Genomic DNA, 21,177 nt, shown 5'->3' on the forward strand with positions numbered 1-21,177 from the left:
CCCTGAACTTCACATCATCAAGCTAACCTGTGCAATACTGCTCCCCAATAATACAAGTGTAATAATTGGATCATCACAGGGTCATTGGAAGGCGAAGGCCATGACCAAAAGAAAGCACACAAAAACACGCAATCAGCAAAGCTGAGTACATACAAGCTACAACGCACAAAGCCTAACATGCTCAACTAATTAAAGTAAATAAACATACTATACGAATTCATTAATCAAGACTCTACACTTAAACAATTCAATTGACTCAACATACTTACTAACTAATTCCAAACACTTGACTCTTTATATATAATTTAATTAATTTAATTTGGAGTAAGCAATAGACGAGGTTGTCCAATCCACCAAATCATTTTGGTCCCAAATGACAACTTGAAATAAAAGTTTAGCGCGATGCAAGAATGGGCGCGACTCCATTCTCACAAAGTTGGTCTAGGATCCCATCTAACTTTCATTATAAAATAAAATGTAAATACCAAAAGAGAAGAGGACATGTTGATCAAACAAGCCTCGAAAAGCCACGGGCTACCACCGTGTACCCCAACCCATAATCGTCAATACTCTAGAAGTGCACGCTTTTCAGAGTTTATTGCTCATCCATGTTTCACTTTACGTGATTACAATTTTAATTAATAGCCGACTCATTCAAGAAGACCATACATAACAATCATACATCAATTCACTTTTAATCTTATTTAGGACAATGGTGATCACATAACAAATTGACCTTTACTTCCATAATTAAACTTCCAAATTATCCAAAATTGTTGAACATAGTCAACCCACCTAGCCATTTCAACTTAATAATCCACCTTTACTCAACATACTAACAAGTCATGATTGAGTAATAAATAAATAAATAATAATAACCTTGTAGAATAATTAATAATTTCATTCCACTTAAACCATTCAATTCCAATCAGGGGCGAAGCCAGGAATAAAAATCTAAGGGGGCCGGGAAACGATAAAGTTAAAAAAAAAACATAAAAAAAAAAGCTCATAGGGGGAGTCGAACTTGAGACTTCCCTTACTATGCAAAACTCCAAGAACCAACTAGGCTATAACTAATAACATGATATATGGTGTAAATACTTGCTATTTATTACTAACTTCAGGGGGGCCAAAATAGATATATATATATAGTACTTGTTGGGCCACGGCGGGCCGGGCCTCCACCAGCCCCCCCGGTGGCTCCGCCCCTAACTCCAATCCTTTAATAATCTAAACATGGTTAATAAACCAATCCAATAAAAATATGCTTGTATCGACATTCCGTACAAACAATTAATCCAATATAATTCAACATGCTTGTATCCATAATTCCATACAAACATAATATTCACCAAAACATGTCTCATAAACATAAGTACATGAATTAATTGAATGTATAACCAAACAATTTCCATCCAAGAGTTCCCTAAACATGAAACTAAGTTCATTCCTTTTGGTACCTAAACATGATACTACTTGCAACGAAGTAGACATGTATGTACCTCGTATAAACAATTCTTTGTGCCACTTTTAATCACTTAAAATTCTCCTAGGGAATAATCACTTCCTAGAAAACAACCAACAATTAATATTACTAACCCAAGTAATTTCCAACAATATAATATGATGAAAAACCTCTTAAAACTTCAATAAAACATATTTTTATGCTTAATTAACTTTAAACATAATTAATTTATTAATCAAACTCAAGGATAAAATTTTAAGCATAAAAAAACTTCGTTAAAAATCAAAAACTGCCCGAAAATCATATTTAGAGGCTGAATTTGGCCACGAGAGGGTGGTGCTCACTACCAACAATAGTGAGTCTTTCTTAAAACATTGTTTCCACATGAAAAACACTACTTTTTTTTTGTCAAAATCGGATGAGTTCAGAACCAGATCGAGATTAAAACGGGATTAATATTAACGAACCAAAATCTAAACATTAAAACACGAATTTACGTGTTCAAAATAATCTGGAATTAAGTTAAACTAATTAGTAGTATAATCACTAAAATTTCAAAACATCGTTACTATAAAATCCCTAAATCAATTGTTCATAAAAACCCTAAAATCATGATTTTCAATAATTAAAAACCCTAGGTTATAAAATTTACAAAATCTAAAAAATTTAACATTTATAAAATCTGAAATTATAAAATTTAATCATCAAAATACAATTTGATTTAATTAAATTAATTTCAACCAATAAAATCAAAACCCATAATCAATAATTATAATTACACAAATTAATAAAACAAAGGAGAAAGAAAATAAGACTAACCTTTTGTGTGGGGAAATTTTTGGGGATGTATGGGGTATTTATAGGAGAGAGGGTAGTAGGGTAAGTAGGGATATTAGGCCTCATAAAACTAATGGGCCAATTAGGTAAATGAAATGGACTAGCTTTGTTTAATATGTATGGCATAAAATTGTAGAATGGACAATTAAAAATCCTTTTAGAACAAAATCAATTATCAACCCAAAAATAATTTGGAACTTTAAAACTTAAATCCCAGAAAAACACACATAAATATTATAAATAAAATAAAAATTCATTTATAACATATTTATAAATACGGGGATTACAGATATAGAGTTACCTTATTGGATGTGGACTATGGATTTATTTCCTGTTTTTTTAAGATGAACTTGAAGGTACACTTATAGAAGACTTACCATGTTTCACTTTTGTAGATGAATGTGGACTATGTGGGACTATGTTATCTCAACATTTGTTTTTACAATTGTTAACAAAGTAAACGTGGATCAATTTTTAAAAGAATCCAATTATTTTGTTTAAAGAAATAATAAACTGATACATGGATTGTGAGTTTTGATTTTATTTTTATTATTTTTTATTTACTAAAAAATAGATAGATAATTTAATATATTTTTTTTATTTTTAATTTATTGACTATAACTGTATAAAGTTATCCTTTCATTGTTTAGTGGTTGTTATTTTATTTATTGATTATTCTTTAAAAATTGACATTTTTTTTTGGAAAATATGTAGTTAAAAAAATATTAAAAACACATGAAATTGATAACATTGAAATTATAACCAACAATTATTTTTACCGTAAAAGATAAAAAAAATATGATTTTTTGGAAAAACAAATACACTGTGAAGAAGTTTAAAAAAAAATATACAGTGAAACATTAAAAAAAAAAACCGCTCCGTGTGAGCAATTAAGGATTTTTTTTTAAAAAAAAGTAACAATTTATTTGAAGGAGGGAAAAAAAATCTCTTTGTGTGAGTAGTTAAGATTTTTTTTTTTTAAATAAAAAAATTATTTGGAGGGAAAAAAAACAAAATAAAGTGGTTTTTTAAAGAAAAAAATTGCCATCATGTTTTAAAAAATAAAAAAGTGAATTTCTTATAAAAAAAAGTAAATTTTGAAATTTGGAAATTAAGAAGGACATTTTGGAAACACACAAATTTATCAACCAAGATGCCTTTTCTCTTTATATATCACTATACATCATCCAAACAATTAATTATATCATCCAACCAATTAATCATACTATCTAAACAATGGCTACTCACCAAGATAATTATTATTATAAAATAACGATAAAAAAATTTATGGATAATTAAAAATTAAAATTAAAAATATATTTTAATTATAAATTTAAGTTTTAAACACTGAAAAAATGCCATATCCACCTTTATCAACAGCAAAATCAATCCAGTAATCAGCGATCATATCAACCATTATCAACGACTTCCACCCATCAAACCACCATCGTCGTTGAATTCCTAATTTGCACCAAAATCAACAATAGAATTTTATCAAATTCAACAAAAACCATACAATTGTGAAGAATTGAGGAGAAGGAAAGAGAAAATCTAAGCAAAAATGGCGACTAAGGTTGGCGAAAGTTAGGTCGGCCATGGAAGCTAAAATGAGGAGAGAGAGAAATACGAACAAGATGAGAGTGTTTTTTTTCTATTGGAGGTGTTAGTGGAAGAAGAAATGCATGAGATTGATCATTGATGGACACGAAACATTGGGTGTGCACTCACACCCTATAGTTTGTGTTTACAATAATACATAAATTCATGTGTGTTAGATTTTTTATTTTTAACACGATAAGATATGGGGGTGCCTCACAAATCAACAGGAGGGTTGGGGGTGAGGATCGATCCTAGTCACACCGAAGGGAGATGGAGGGACCATCCATCCCTCCATTCCTTGTATGTTAATAGGTTTTTTTTTTTTTTTTTTTTTTTTTTTGTGGCAACCCATATACATACAACTTAATTGCCTTTTGTTTTAAAATGAACAAAATTGGTTTTAATAATTCTAAAGTTGGATGATTTTCTTTTAACAACAATCCCCTACTTTGCATTATCATTGAAAAATCCCAGCTTTAGAGGTATTTACTTTTATTAAGCCTATTAACCTTACATTACGTGTCATTACAATGTCGACCCAAAAAAAAAGATTAAAATAAATCCAAATTAACTCATAAATTTTAATTTAAATTAAATAAAAATAATTGATTAAAAAATTAAATGCCCACCAACCACCGCTGATGACCAACCCCTCCCTATCCCTACCCAAAAATGCCCCCCTCTCCAACCCCACACACTAGAAAACAGCACCCGGCCCCTCCCTAGCGCCACCCCAAAACTGTCCCGTCTCCCTAGCCCCACCTTTGAAATAGCCTCCCCTTGCTCTCTTTCACATCCCCACCTCGAAACAATCTTCCCTCCCTTTCCCCCACCTTCAAAAACCCAACCCCACCAACCAAAAACCTTCACCACCTTGATACCAAACCCAAGCACATTAACTCGTTATTCTAGTTGATGATGCAACTTTCGCTTCATGGGATATATTAAATTGTAAATAGGAGAGAGAAATTTTTTAAAAAAAAAATTACACAAATTCTTATATGTGGTCACACAATGTGGCCAGCCATAATGAGGGTTACTTCATTAGTATTATAGGGGTTACTGTAACACCCTAGAAATTCCTTTCCTTTAAAATACACTTTACTCTTTTTAAAATACGATTTAGGAATATCTAAGACATTACCGCCACCGTGAAAACGGGTAAGGCAATTATCAAAGACACACAGCGGAAGACTTGAAAGTCAAAACTAAGAAATAACACAATTTAAAAACCGAACTAAACAAAAGTAAAGTTGAAAATCAACAAAATCAAGTTAAATAAAATCCACTACAACTTGGAATCACTTAAGGCCCTTATTCAAAACCGATCAATCAAATAATAGTGTTAGTCCAATAATCAATAAAACAAAATGTCCAAACATAACTATTACACACCCTAGTGGAAACTAGCATAATTCTCTCTTCACTCATGCCCCATCATGAACATGCCTCAATACCTGAAAAGAGTATCTCTATTTGCCCCCACTACTCTCCATTAAAATGGATCATTGTAGGGCCAAGATAAAGACATAGCCAGACACAAACAATACACACAATCAGCAAAGCTGAGTACATAAGCGTATTTAAACACACTAACATGCAACTCCTAGCATCACACATACTTACCTCATTGCACCTGTTTACAAGCACACGCAACAAACAACCAGACTCTTTAACTGGACACTAAATAATTTATTTAGCGTTGATTACGCATCGAACGGGTTTCCAACTAAACCAAACCTACCTCAATAAATTGAGGCCCACTGACACGGGAGCTAACCGTGCCAGCATCACGTATGCCACATCCATTGGTGGCAGAATTCCAGCGCATAATAATAATAATAATAATAATAATAATAATAATAATAATAATAATAATAATAATAATAATAATAATAATAATAATAATAATAATAATAATAATAATAATAATAATAATAATAATAATAATAATAAAAGGGAATATACAGCGTCCTGTACTCCATTAGAAGTTATGGTTAAATATAAAACCCCATAACTCCCCCCATTTGTTCATACTCAAGGTATATACGTTCCAAGAGTTTTGGTGCGTAATCTCTTTCACTTTACGTTGTTTACATATTATTAGACTTGGTGATGACTCTCAAAGCATAACAATTCAATCATCAATAATAATTCAATCAAACAAACATACCAATTTAATTCTTGAATAATTAGTGACCACATATAATTTAATGTTGAACCCTTTTCAAATCTACCTCAGTGTCAAAGACACCTTAAACGCATAAAGTGCCAACAATCCTATCCCTCGGTGTTAAAAACACCTTAAGTGCACAAAGGCACCAACATACAATTTATTCCTTGTGTACATAGACACTTGTATAGCTCCTTTCTCATGCTTAAAGCATCAATAAAAATTATATGAACCATAATAAAATTCCTTTTCAATAATCCAAACATAATTAAACAATTAGTTTGATTAAACATGCTCTCTATCATGCCATAAATAAATATGTAGTCCATATAATCATGCCAAAATATAATTTTCCAATCCATAGATCATCACAAATAATTCATGCTTCACAATTCAATCACCAACACCAATAATTCACAATTCAATACATGAACCTTAGCATGATACTACTTGTAATTGATTGAAATTAAGCCTAGCATGATTCTACATCATCAAATATGCTAAGTACGCGAACGTACCTTGAATATGATCTTAAATTCGCCACAACTAGTAAAAATCGCTTACTTCAAAGTCTCCTACACATTAAAATTATAATAGTGTATCAAAGTCCACTCTAAACAAATTTCCAACAATATATACTATTTTAAAACCCTTCATAAATTAATTAGAATAAGATGAAATTATATTTAGAACACCATAATTAAGTCCCCTTTAATGGGTAATTTAAATTTCCTTTAAAAACATAAAATTTAGGTTTCTACATAAAATTCCTGCACTATTTTTATAATTAAAACTTGCTGAAAATTAGTCTTAAAGCACTTAAATTGAAGGTCTAAACATTAATACATCATATACTTTCATAATTTCATAAATCAAGAACCTAGGGTTTCAAAAATTGGGGCTTTTTAATTAAAATCAAATCTGAAAATTAATTAACATAATTACAACATTCAAACATCAAAATTTAATCCCAAAACTTATAATTTATAATTAGATCTATGCATAGATTAGATTAAGGTAAGAAAGATTAAGTTTTTTTTTTTTTTCGAGAGCCAAACACGACAGCAGCAGCCACCGCGGCAAGGCTAGGCTGCTGCCGCCTGCCGCCGCAGCTGCTGGCCGTGCGCCGGTGGCTGTGGTGGTGTGCGGTGGTGGTCCGGCCACGTGTGTGGCTGTGGTGGTGGCCGGCCGTGAGAAAGGGGAAGGGGAAGAGGAAGAAAAAAAGAAAGAAAAGTAAGGAGAAAAGGGGAGAAGCTTACCTTGGGTTTTCTCCACTCTGGGCAAAGTTGATTTGCCTCATAAGTGGGATATTTATACCCCTTCTCTACCAACCCTTTTACCCTAAACTTTCCTCTTTTAATTTTCCTAATCCCTTCCCAAATAAAACTTGTTAAAATTAAACTTTCTTAAATTAAAACCCCATCTTTTAAAATAAGATAATTAAATAAACTTTCCTTTTATAATAATATTAATAAAATGCTTTAATTAAAATGATTATAACTAATTAAATATTTCATTAAATACATACTTTAAATAAAATACGTATAAAAATACGGGGTATTACAGTTACTCGGTTAGTATTATAGGGGTTACTTCGTCTGTGTCATAAGGGTTAATTGGTCGGTGTTATAAGGGTTACTTTGTCATTGATAAAGGGAATACTGGTCACACACAAGACAGGCTAAAAAAAGTATTATAAGTAGAGTTGGTATGAAAGAGAAATCATAAATTATTAATGGATCTTTACTAAACAATGAAGTGATGTAATTATTATAAACAAAATTAAAAAATAAAAAAATAAAAAAAAAATAAAAAAAGAAGAAGAAGAAGAAGAAGTATTGTGATTATTACAAAACGCAGGGAGTATTAATAATGTATCTTAGCTACCTTTGGACAAATTTTTATTATTTTTGACTAATGCCTTTGGAGTTTGGACAGTTTTAGAATAGCTATTTATCACGGAGTACTCTTGTACATTGTCCATTGGATTTTGCACAATGAATGGGCCTCTTTAGGCCTTCATCCTTAGACAGGGCTCATAGGCCTTATCATGATGACTGCTGCATTATGCCCAAATGGTTTGTAGCATGGACCAGGTCTCGTCTTTAAGCTTTTGGAAACCAAATAGTAGTACTAATAATAAAAATAAATTAAAAAAAAAAAATTAAAAAAAAATTAAAAAAAAATACTCGATAATAATTTATCTTTTTTATAATAATTGACACACTTAAATATCATCAAAAAATTATTAATTTGATTATGATTTTTTACCAACGTATGTTAAAAGATATCTGAGGTAAATTAATTTAAATAAGTAACAATACATTGATATAGCATTTCATAATAACAACTTTTTTACAGTATAATTTTACTAAAATAATACGAAGTAATTTATATTTAAAGTCCTTGTCAATATATATATATATATATATATATATATATATATATATATATATATATATATATATATATATATATATATATATATATATATATATATATATATATATATATATATATATATATATATATATATATATATCAGTGCCTTTTTGGTGCAGCAAAAATAATGGGAGTTACTGGTATTGTCAAGGTTACTTGTATTTTTCAGGTGTTACTTTTTTTTTTTCCCAGGAGTTACTTGTATGATTACTTATTTAGGGGTTACTTATAATTTTTTTTTTCAAGAGTTATTTGTATGGATTACTTATTCAGGGGTTACTTGTTTTATTTTTTTTCAGGAGTTACTGATTACTTGTAGTTTTTAGGGGTTACTTGTTTTTTTAAAGGGTTACTTGTATGGATTACTTATTCAGGGGTTACTTGTATGAGTTAATTCAAGAGTTACTTGTATGATTAATTATTCAAGGGTTACTTATATGAGTTATTAGCTTATTTAAGGGTTACTTGTATGCATGGGTTACTTGTATGAGTTACTTATTCAAGGGTTGCTTGTACGTATGCCCTATACCAAACCAGTAACACACTACAAGTAACCCCAACCAAAATCAGTAACACCCTACAAGTAACCCCTGACCAAAACCAGTAACATCGTACAAGTAACTCTTGAAGAAAAAAAATTGTATTCTGGGTTACTTGTTTCAATTCTGGAGTTACTTGTATTCTGGGGTTACTTGTATGGAACACTTGAATGGGTTGAGTAACCCCAGATCAAAATCTCGTACCAAACCAATAACACCCTACAAGTAACCCCTGACCAAAATTAGTAACACTTATACAAGTAACCCCATAATACAAGTAATACCTACAAGTAACCCCTGACCAAAACCGGTAACACCCATACAAGTAACCCCAGAATATAGGTAACACCTACAAGTAACCCCTGACAAAACCAGTAACACCCATACAAGTAACCCCAGAAACAAGTAACACCTATAGTAATACCATACAAGTAACCCCTGCCACACCATGTGGTCAGCCGCATACAAAAATTTGTGTATATATATATATATAAAGTCAAAAGAATGCGTTGCTAATTGTGTTAAATTTGACTGTGTCAATTAGAGTTGAAGCCAAATGGTTTTGACCGGGGTTACGACCCTCTTGTAGTTGTGGCCCAATTGAGTTCAGTTCCACTGCCTAATTTTTTTTTTATATCTTGGTCTAAAATAGTAATAAATTTGGCCCCGATAATTTTTGTTCCTAGTTGTGCCCCCGATGTCAATTATTATGAAACAAAGGTAGTACTGTAATAGCAATAATAGTAGGAGTAATAAGATAAAATGTACTCTGCCACATATGCTAGAATTCAACAACTATGATTATACAAAGTGTAGAATACAGTGTGCTAAAATAGGCAGTTGAGCTGGAGATTAATGATCATCGATTTCTATGAACAGTAATAATAACCTTAAATTTATAAGGGAAGTGAGTAATTTGCTTTGGGGAACGAGAATAATTTGATAATAACCCTATTATTTAATTAATCAACTAATAAAATAGTCGACAATAATTTACCTTGCTGGCTTTATATGATACCCAAAAGATTTACTCTTAATTGTTTAGTTGTCTTAAGATTAGATCAGAGGAACCCAAATCTTAATTAAAGCCACCCTTTTTTTTCTTAACAAAATATAGGGTAGCATATCTAAATGCTTAGGGAGCTAGTTAGCTAGGTGTGAAATGACAGGCAAACCCCTTTGCTATTTGTGTGTAAATTATGTGAATAATTGAATACTGTAATAATTAGTCCATGTTCACTTCACTTTATTTTCGTTGGACAGAAAATATTTTTACTGGACTAAAATTATTATTGCTGAGCTAACTAAAATTAATTTAATGAACTGAAATATTTTTGCTGAACCGAAATTATTTTTTTTTTACTGATTTTTTATTATATATTTTTTTTAAAGTTACTGACTTTTATAGAACTGAAATTAATTTTATTGAATTTGACTTATTTTACTGAACTGAAATTATTTTTATTGAATACTAGGTTAGATCCCGTGCTATACACGGTTTTTTCAATCTTTGTTACGAAGTGTCAATTTAAAATCTATTTTTTTTATTTTATTTTATCTCAAATCAAGCTACTTATTTTTTTTATCTTTTTTTAATACATATTACTTTCTTCTATTTTGAAGCTTGATGACATTTTTTTTTTTTTTTTTTTCAAATATGATAATTTTTCATTCACCAACTATGTTAAGTTGAAAATTATATATTCATGATTTTTTTTTTTTACTATAAATAATCATTTTAAATTAGAAAGCAAAACTAATACGGAGTATAGGAATTTATTTATACAAAGATATGGTTAGATATTTAAGTTTATAAATATATTATTCTACGATTTTTTTCCTTAAACTTTGAAAGTAAATATTTTGCGTATATTTTCTATCAATTTTAAAAGTTTTATTTTTTTTTAAAAAAATATACTAAGGACACACCAGAAGATGACAAGTGTCATTGCTGGTGTGTCTTTTAGTATATTGTTATTGATGATTATTTTTTAAAGGTGAAGTGAATAGGGCCTTATTTTCATATATTTCTTAATAGATGCATATTTTTTTTTTTTTATGTAATTTAGATATATTAATTGACCAAATTTGATTATTAATATTACTTTGTTTCAATTTATTTGTAACATTTACCTTAAATGGATATTACAAATTATTTGCAACAAATGTTTTCTTTCCTTTTTTTTAACATTTCATTTTATCTCACAAACCACCTTTACCTAAATGTTAATGAATGTCAAATTATTGCAAATGAAATAAAACAAAGGTAATATATGAATTTAATGGTTCATTAACACACAAGTTCAATCAAAATGGTACATCTATTTAGAAACAAATATAGCAGAAATTACAACCAACTAAAATCATCATTGAGGTTAATTTTGGTAATAAAGATGCAAAAATGGCACATTGGCTTTGTTGGAAAATGGGAAGTCACATGGGAAGAAATTAACTCTCATGTGACCACATGGTTAAGGATAGTCCCATGTTAATAATCTTTGGAAATAAAGAGGGATCAATGAGGAGGATGGAGTCAAACTACCTATGCCTTATCTCTCTCTGACTAATTAGTCCTTATTGTTATGTGGACATCCATTGACACCGAAGCTAACAAATACATTAAATCAAACACTTAAAAGAGGTCCCACTTCCTTCTCTCTCTCACACCTGGTTCCCTTGTCCTTTAGTGAATCTAGCTATAAGAATAAAGTACATTTGCTGGTCATTCATTTTCTCTTCTTCCCCCCCTAGTTTTTTGGACATACACTTGACTCGACCACCAAATATATGTATCTAAGTGTTTTTTTACTTACATAATTAAAATATTGAGACACAAATGAATCTGGTCTCTAACTAGTTGACTTAGGCCTCAATAATCTTTTAGGTTGAAATTTGCTGAATTGAAATTTGTTATGCTAAACTGAATTGAACTAAATTGAAATTTGCTGAACTGAAATTTGTTGAACTAAGGGCCTATTCTGATTTACTGAACTGCACTGAACTGATTGGAGCTGAAATGAATTGATTGGAGCTGAAATGAACTGAACTGAATAGAGTTGGAATGAATTGTTTATGAGAGAGGGAAATTAGGAACTGAACTGAATAGATTGGAGCAGAACTGAACAGAATTGAACTGAATTGGAATTAAGCTGAAGAGAACATGTCCTAAATTGAACTGAATTGAAATTTTCTAAATTGAACTGAACTAATAAAGTCTGCATAGAAGTCCAAAAGAACAAGGTCTTAGTTCAAGTTTAATTGTTTTGTTATGAGAGTGGAGAAAAAGAATATGAGATAATTTTCTGAGCCTAAGATTCGTACTCATCATAATATGTCATTAAACTGATGGCAATAAAGGATATGGGTCAAAGTAACTCTGAGATCTTAAGAATCATAGTTAAGGAGATTTCTACTTGACATCTTATCGTCTTGCTAAACCATACAGAAAAAACTTTGTATATTGACACCTTATAATCTTGCTAAACCACATAGAATAAGCTTGGTATATGTTCGAATTTAACATGAATTAATTCACTCAATCACAAGCAGTGGTAGAGCCACATTGCTTTAAGTGGGATCCCTTAACCCCACTTGAATTTGCAAAACAGAAATTTTCAATTTTAAAATTAGGGAGTTTCTCATATTTTCTATCAAAATTTGATCATAACAGAATCTAAGCAAATAAATTTTGACCTCACTTGATTATATGTCTAGATTCGACATTAGTCAATAGACAAAAATTCTACTAGTTACGAAATACATTAGTGAAACAACTCGTAAAACACCTAACAACTAACCTATCATTGCAAAACGGGATCAAAATAAGCATGTAACATGAGTATAGTTCTTCAGTTCATCGTTGAAATCCTTTCAACTACACCAAGTAAGCTCAATAAACGTGTTTAGTTCAATTAGATGCTTCAATTAAAATATCCGAATCCAATGAATCATTAAGCAAAAAATATCCACACTAGTATAGACAAATGTCTTTCATATAAAAGTGGTATTTCTTAGCTTAGTTGTTCATGCTAGCAATATTAGTTATCCTTTTTAAGGGAAGAATAATAAGGGTTGGCAGCCCTATATTTGGGTTTTGGGTTAGGGAGAGATTAGACGGTTGGGGTGAATACACAGAATTGAAGCTGCCTAGTGCTGGAATCTTAGATGGGCAGACTGCTGCTACACATAACATTATAGTCCTGCCATGCCAATATAAAGCAGACTCTGTACATATATAATAGTCCTGTCATACAACAAACAAAATTATAAAAATAAATATCATATGATAGGACAAATAACCACATTTCAAATTTTATCCATATAATATTGCTCATTTTTTTTTATATTAATTTTTTTTTTGTAATGTAATGAATATAATATAATACTCCGTAGTGATTGATAGATTGTAGTAAATGCAATTATTTCTCTAGTTTACATTATTTTTACTGGTATCAGATAGGCTGGTAGTACTTTTAAAGTTTTAATTTAAGATCAAATAAATATGATCGACATTTTACACTTTGCTGCCTTCTTTACCGTTATAAATCCATTTTGCATTTCATCTTATTTATATGACTGTATATGTCAATGAGTTGTAGTACTACTAGTATATTAGGGTCTGTTCTAATAATTGACTAAACTGAACTGAACTTATTATTTTATGAGAGGAGCATATTAGGAAATGAACTGAACTGAACTTAAGCTAAAGAGAATCGGCAGTATGTTGTTTTAAATATTCCACCTTTATCATTTATATAGATGCATGCATGTATCAACTATTGGACTAACCTACTTATAGATATGTACTCAATTTTGACGGTTAATATGATTAATTATTTATGGAGTATTATATAATTTAAGTGTACCAAAACTATTTCACATAATAATATTTGTTTGGTATTCATTAGTTGTAAATTAAGGGTCTGTTCATATTACTTAATTTCAGTTCAGTTCAGTTCAGCTCCAATCAGTTCAGTTCAGTTCAGCTTAGTTCAGTAAATGTGAACAGACCCTAAGTCAAAGCTAGCTAACATATGAATAGAAAAATCAAAGTGATACATTTATGTTGATATGGAAGGATTAATATCAGCAAAAATCTCATCATCTTCCTAATGGTTGTAATGCTTCACCGCCTTGCCTTATGCAATAGGCCTAACAAACGTAATTAGGCCTTGTTCCGTAATATTAAATCATACCCTTGATGCCTATGAAGAATTTTGCTAAGCTAATTGTGGATGTAATTGTTTCCAGTAGCTATAATTATGAAGATATATAATTAAAGTACTTCAGTAAAGTAGTTATTGACTAACTCTAACCTATGAAAATAGATATTTTATTTCCTAAAAAACACAACAAAAAAAATTATTCAATGACTACTTTTAATTTTACAAAGCTAATAAGGTTAGTTTTCAATAAAAGTTATCTTCATTATTACATTATGAAACACTCAAAGTAATGGTTTGATTTTTTTTTTTTAAACCCCTAAATGTTACTAAAAATCTAGTGTAGTAGAACATGTCCTTTGGGTGTGTTTTATTCACCCGATTTTCACTAATCTATACTTATCTTAACTTATTATCTGAACTTATTAGACCTTATTAGAACTTATTTAACGTGTATACCCTTATCAGAACTTATTAAACCTGAAATGAACTCACCTGAACTTATTACACCTAAAATAAGTGAGAATAAGGTAAATAGAACATACCCTTAATCATTTGAAAATTGATTGGTGGTTCACTACAAGGGAGAAATGTTTTTCCGATCTCCATATATGTTTGAGGTTCTGTCTAGAGAAGTAACTAATGTATGTTTAGGTCTAGGTTATGCCCTAATTTAGTACAAAAACTTATCAGTTATAATTTTATAATTTCATGATTCAATCTTTCCTTTATTAAAATTTGATTTTCACATTGTCATTTTTGAACATGAAATATGACTTAGATTATTGGTAAGGCATCTAGCCAACTATAGTGTAACTGAGGCTGCATGAATCCTACATCCATCATCATTACAATTTTTTTTAAGTAATTTGATGACATGTGATAAATTACTCGTACATAACATATCCCTAGGCATTTAACCATCAGCTTATGAAATAATAAAACCAATGAAGAATGGAGAGCATCGTATAGCAGTAACTTGTAAACTTCTTGAATGATATAAATGTTATACGGAGTACTTAGTATAGATTTCATACGACATAGCTAGCCTCACACTACGGACTTGTTCTCTTCACCTGAAACAAGGAGATCTGGTCTGTTTTTATAAGGTCTGATCTGATATGATCTGAATTTTTATTAACTGGTCTGGTCTGATCTGAGTAAATAATTTGACTAAACTTTGACCGCACTTTAATACTAATTTTTAAAGAAAAAATTATCAAAATAGATCTTGATAGATCCGTCCAATTATGAACTTTTAAAATATGTAAATTTCATAATTTTTTGTAATATAATATTAACGATATTTAGCAATAAGTAAATGATGATTAAAATTTTTGATCTGGTCTGATTTGAATGTTTCTGGTCTGCTCTGATATAATCTGAGCTGAATTTATTAAGAAATAAGTAACAGGTACCTGAAATAAGTTGAAGAGAACATGTTCGTACTCATGTTGAATGATCTTTTTACATAACTTAGGCGATAGTATACTAGTATTGTAGTAGCAACAACAAAAATGCTATGCTCTACTAAAAAGCAATCGTACTTAACAATTAAATTAGCTACATTAACCACCACCGTGCCGTAATCTGTATCTATGAAAGATTATAGTTTTGATGAGACGGAATTGGATATGTGGTATGTAATAAAAAAAATCGACAATATACAATCAGAGAGGTAAGCTTGAAGGATGATCAATGCTCACAATGAGAGTTATCAAGATTAAGGGCCTGTTCTCATTGACTGAACTGAACTGAACTGAAATGAATATTTTATAAGAGAAGGAAATTAGGAGCTGAATTGAACTGAACTCAGCTGAACTGAACTGAACTAAACTGAATGAATTTCAACATAAGAGAACAGGCCCTAAGTATATTACCTTTATCCAAGAACACTAATTACACAAGACTTATAAGCTCATGTTCAACGATAATTATTATATCTCCCTTAGCAATCTTGTCTTTATAGATCTCTTCAATCTAAATATAATGTAGTGTTCATTCTATATTTCCTAATTGCACTAAGCTAAATATATTTATCCCTTGAAAACGTTGAAAAGTCATCAAAAATCTTTAATCAATATTCTATATACTTGTAGATGTTAGCTAGGATTAAAGCTCCATAGGAAGCTTCATAGTTTGGCCCTTAGCTCTACTTACTATTCTTGTTTGAACAAATTAAAATACTCACATTGATCATGCAATGTTACTAGATCATGGAGTACCAGATTCGATTTCTTTGGCATCACATATAATAACTATAATATTTTCTTTTGGTAAATTAGGAAATTGAATTTCTTTTTCTTATTTAAGTCCAATAATTCTCTTATTTTTCATTTGAAACAATATAATTCTCTTATTATTTTCAAAGCTTTGCCACTTTAGCCATGCACTTAAATATAAATATTAATTGGGTGGTTTATGGTTAGGGTATCTCTTCATTCATTCTATAATTCCAGCTTTTATTAATAAATAAATCAATCATAATCATACAAAAATAATCCATATAATCATCCACATATCCATAATATATATGCATAAGTAATAAGACTAATAACCCACATATTATATGTCAATTATGCGTTATCGTTCCAAACTTCCAATCCATATAATTATTAAATATAACCACCATCACTTATTCGTTTTCAATTATATGATATGGTCATTAGATTGATTACATACTTATTAGGAGTTAGGATTCATTTTGTAGCCATAAAATCACTATTCATGCTTATTACGCCATAATTGATTTATAATTCAAGTGTCAAAGCAATTATAATGATCAAATTAATTATTCAAACATCCCTTTTTATCTTTTTTTTTTAAAAAAAAAAGGATAAATCTTTCTCCATCTCTTACTCTTTTTTTTTTTTTTTTTTTTTTTTTTTTTTTTTTTTTTTGACAAAGACATCTCTTACTCTTTGCTCCATTTTCTTTTTCAAAGTCAAAGTTCATGAACTTTTGAATTCACATCGTCTTATGAGAAAAAAAACATAGGTGATTTATAATTCTAGATCAAAACAGTCAATATAATGATGATAAAATTAATTAAGTAACGAAATATAAATGTAAGTAAAATACGTTCCTTCAATCTCACATTGTGATAATAACGATACAATAATAATATTTGACGGCAGGGTTTTCTCCTTTAACACAATCTAGGTTTTCCGACTTGGGCCTGTTCACATTTACTGAACTGAACTGAACTATAAATTGAGCTGAAATAAATATTTTATGAGAGAGGGAAATTAAGAGTTGAACTAAACTGAACTGAACTGAACTGAACTGATTGGAGCTAAACTGAACTGAACTAAACTGAAATTAAGTAAATATGAACAAACCCTTCGTTCCTGGACGTGTTGTGTAGGCTGCGGCTCAGCAAAAGCGGGACAAGTATGGAGCGCATTGCAGGGCTATTGACTATGGTTTCTTTATTTCTTTCTCCTTTTCTTCATTGTGGAAATTAAAAAAGGATGTTGTTGCGTTGTTGAAGCGGGTTCAAGCGTTCACTAGGACTTGGATATTGATGTTCATGCAGCTACTCACATGTTCAACAGGATCGGGTTCGCTATACCTGGAAGGGGTAGGAGCCCAAATTGTATCTCAGCTTTCCACTAATTTTTTGTAATTCAATTGACTTTGTAGGTTTTTGTTATTTTTAATTTCTAAAATTATAGGGAGTAATAATAATAATCATAATAATAAGAGGAGGAGAATTTATATAAAATAATATTATGCTATATGAAGCCTGTAGTACTCCGTACAGGGCGTACACGTTAGTCATATGCTAATCTTCCCCTCATTTTCTTAAGTAATGGACAGCTTATTCACTCACATGTGTATTTATATTTTCTTTTAACAATAATACTTTCTACAGCATTATTTTAGTTTTTCCCAAATCATAAAGCTTTTTATATAATTCCATAATTTTGTTGAGAGTTTAAATTCAATTAATTGAGGAAATGAGGAGTCATGCTATGTTGATATGCATATTTATTATATAATCATACCTTCACAAGTTCTCTTATCCCTACCATGATCTCTACCTACTAAAACGGGTTCATCATTAATCAACATTAATAAATTTCCAATAAATAAAATTAGAAAACATTAATTTGTTCTTGAATGGATGAGAAATATGGAGTAGGGGTGTCAGTTTGGAATTTGGATAATCGGATTGGGTCTGATATGGTCAGGTTGAGTAAATTTTTAAAATTGAGTTATACTAAATTATGTCCACGCGAGTCCAAATCTGAATCGGATATTTTTCGGGTTGGTTTCGGATCGGGACACCTCTAATACGGAGTACAAGATGATCTTTGAGATATGTCAATCAAGATAGAACTAATTAGCAGGCGCGGTCAGAAATAGCTAGGTGATTAATACGAGTATTGTAATAGGTACAGTATGATAATATGTAAAGTAACACTAGAGTTACCACAAGTACTAGCAGTCATAATTGAGTTTTTAGGTTGTTGCAAGTAAAATTCCATACATAAATGAAGTAAAGCCGTTGCTAATGTCCCATCATCACGTTTTGGAAATAGATTCACTGCTGACTTACGTCTATCCTGACTTAGGTGCACGTTCCTAGACACGAAGAAAATATGCACCAGTGAAATACTGTTACTCTCTCCGTCATACGGAGTTATAAATACAGAGTACATAAAAGTCTAATTGAAAATGAACTCATTGAAATTGTTGAAAATTACTTCCTGCATTCTAACCAGTTATAATTAGGGACTTGCTTATAAATATTATAAATACTAGTTTGATCATTGGATATAAAATATGAAAATAGCTTGACTAAGGTGCTTATGAATTTATGATGCGAGTCGAGTTCGAGTTTGGGGTAGCTGGACTCGAAACTCAAACTCGACTCGCTAACATATCGAGTCAGACTTAATCGAGTCGAGTTTTGACCGAGTTGAGCTTTCACCAAATTTGATCGAGTCGAGCTTTGACTGAGTCGATCTCGAGTAGCTTACAATTTGATCTGTTTTAGGGCCTATTCTCATACGTTTATTTTCAGTTCAGTTCAGTTCAGCTTCTAATTTTTTTCTTTTATAAAATATTTATTTTTGTTTAATTCAGTCCAGTTCAGCTCAGTTCAGTTCAGCTGAGTTCAGTCAAAGAGAACAGACCTAAAACTCTCTATTTAGTGTAACATCTCTTCTTAATTTTGTAATTTGAGAAAAATACATGTGATGATACGAGAATATAAATAATGTTTACTATGTATTTATTAATTATCAAGGAAAAATTGCGAAAAATAATACAACCTTTAGGCGAATCATACAACCTTTTGATTAAATTTTAATAATATAACCTTTGGGGGTGTTGATTTTAAACAAAACAAAAAACTTGTAACCTGATAAACAGGTCACCTTTGACACGTGTCATTATGTAATTTGTCTAAACATTAAAATTAGTTTTTTTTTTAAAAAAAATTAATTTAAGAAAAAATAAAATATAACCCCCCTACCGCTCAGCTCCATGTCCAACCCCTCCCCCGCTAGCCGCCGGTGACTAGCCCACCTCCCCGACCCTGAGCCTACCTGCTCGCCCATCCTTAATCTCCGTCCACCGGCATATCCCTGAACCTACTCTCCTCCACGACCCTACTCTCTTCTTCACACATCAAGCTCGCGCCTCGACATCACCATCAATCATAAATCTCAACAAATCAATGGTGGAGGGCGAAAATGTTGAAAATTAGTGGCAAATTGCTGAATGGGGATGGCAAATTGGTGGTAATTGGTGGCGTTGGTTGTGATTTGGTGCGTAATTGGGGACTTAGTGATGCGGGTGCGAGAAGAAGGACAGAGTAGCATGGGTGTTGGGTTCGTGAGGTTGGTGTGCTGTGTGGGAGTTTTTGGTGATCTTGGTTGGTTGCGGTGGTCAGGAAAGGTGGAATGGGGGTTGTGGTGGTCGGGAAAGGTGGAGTGGTTGGCTATGGTGGTTGGGAAAGGAGGAATGGTGGCTGCGGTGGTCGGGAAATGTGTAATGGTGGGTTATGTGGGAGTTTTGGCCTGGTTGTGGAGGTTGGCAGCAGGGTGGTCGGGAAGGGGAAGGTCCAATTCTGGTTATGGGGGTTGGCAGCGAGGCTGGCAATGGTACAATGGTGGTGGGGATGGAAAGAGAGGGTGGAGCAATGGTGGTTTATACGTGTTTAGGGAAGGAGAAAGAAAATAAAAATTAAAAAAAAACTATTTAAGCCAATCATATAATGACATGTGGCAGTGGTAACTTCTTTATCAGGTTGCATTCGGTTATGTCTTGTTTAAAATCAACACCCCCCAGAGGTTATATTATTAAGACTTAATCAAAAGGTTGTATTATTAAAAAAGAACCGCCTAAAGGTTGTATTATTTTCCGTAATTTTTCCAATTATCAATGTAAAAAAAGTATTAAAATATTTTAATTTTTAGTAAATATAATATTATATAAGGGAATTCGAGCTTCTTAATTACGAGCTTTCGAGTCGAGTACTAAGCTACTCAACTCAACTTATTAACAACTCGAGTCGAGTTTTGACTGAGACAAACTCGAGTAGCTCACGGATTGTCCCGTCTCATAAGCACCCATGAGCTTGACCAAGAAAATGAGCTTGGGAAAACTAATTGGCTTGAGAAAAAATTGCCAAAAGAAGGGGAATGTTACATTAAAAGGAAAAAAAAAAAAATCTTCCTACTAGTTTATTAAAATAGCTAGCTAATAGCTAATTATTGGAGCACAATGTCACACAATTTTTACAATGTCTCGATACAACAAGTCCTATAAGAGACAACATCTCTATGTCAATGAATCTGTCTGATGTATAAGTTTCTGGTGTAGGTTAACGTAATTACGTGTTGTTTCCTCTATTTATAAGCTAGTTCTACACATAAGGAAGGCTGTCGTGGATCGAGTCTAAGAAATTCAAGCACTGTGCCGCAGGAGATTGGTGCTCATCTTGTG

This window comes from Chenopodium album, chromosome 23, assembly GCF_948465745.1.
Source record: "Chenopodium album chromosome 23, dcCheAlbu1.1, whole genome shotgun sequence".
NCBI lineage: Eukaryota > Viridiplantae > Streptophyta > Magnoliopsida > Caryophyllales > Amaranthaceae > Chenopodium > Chenopodium album.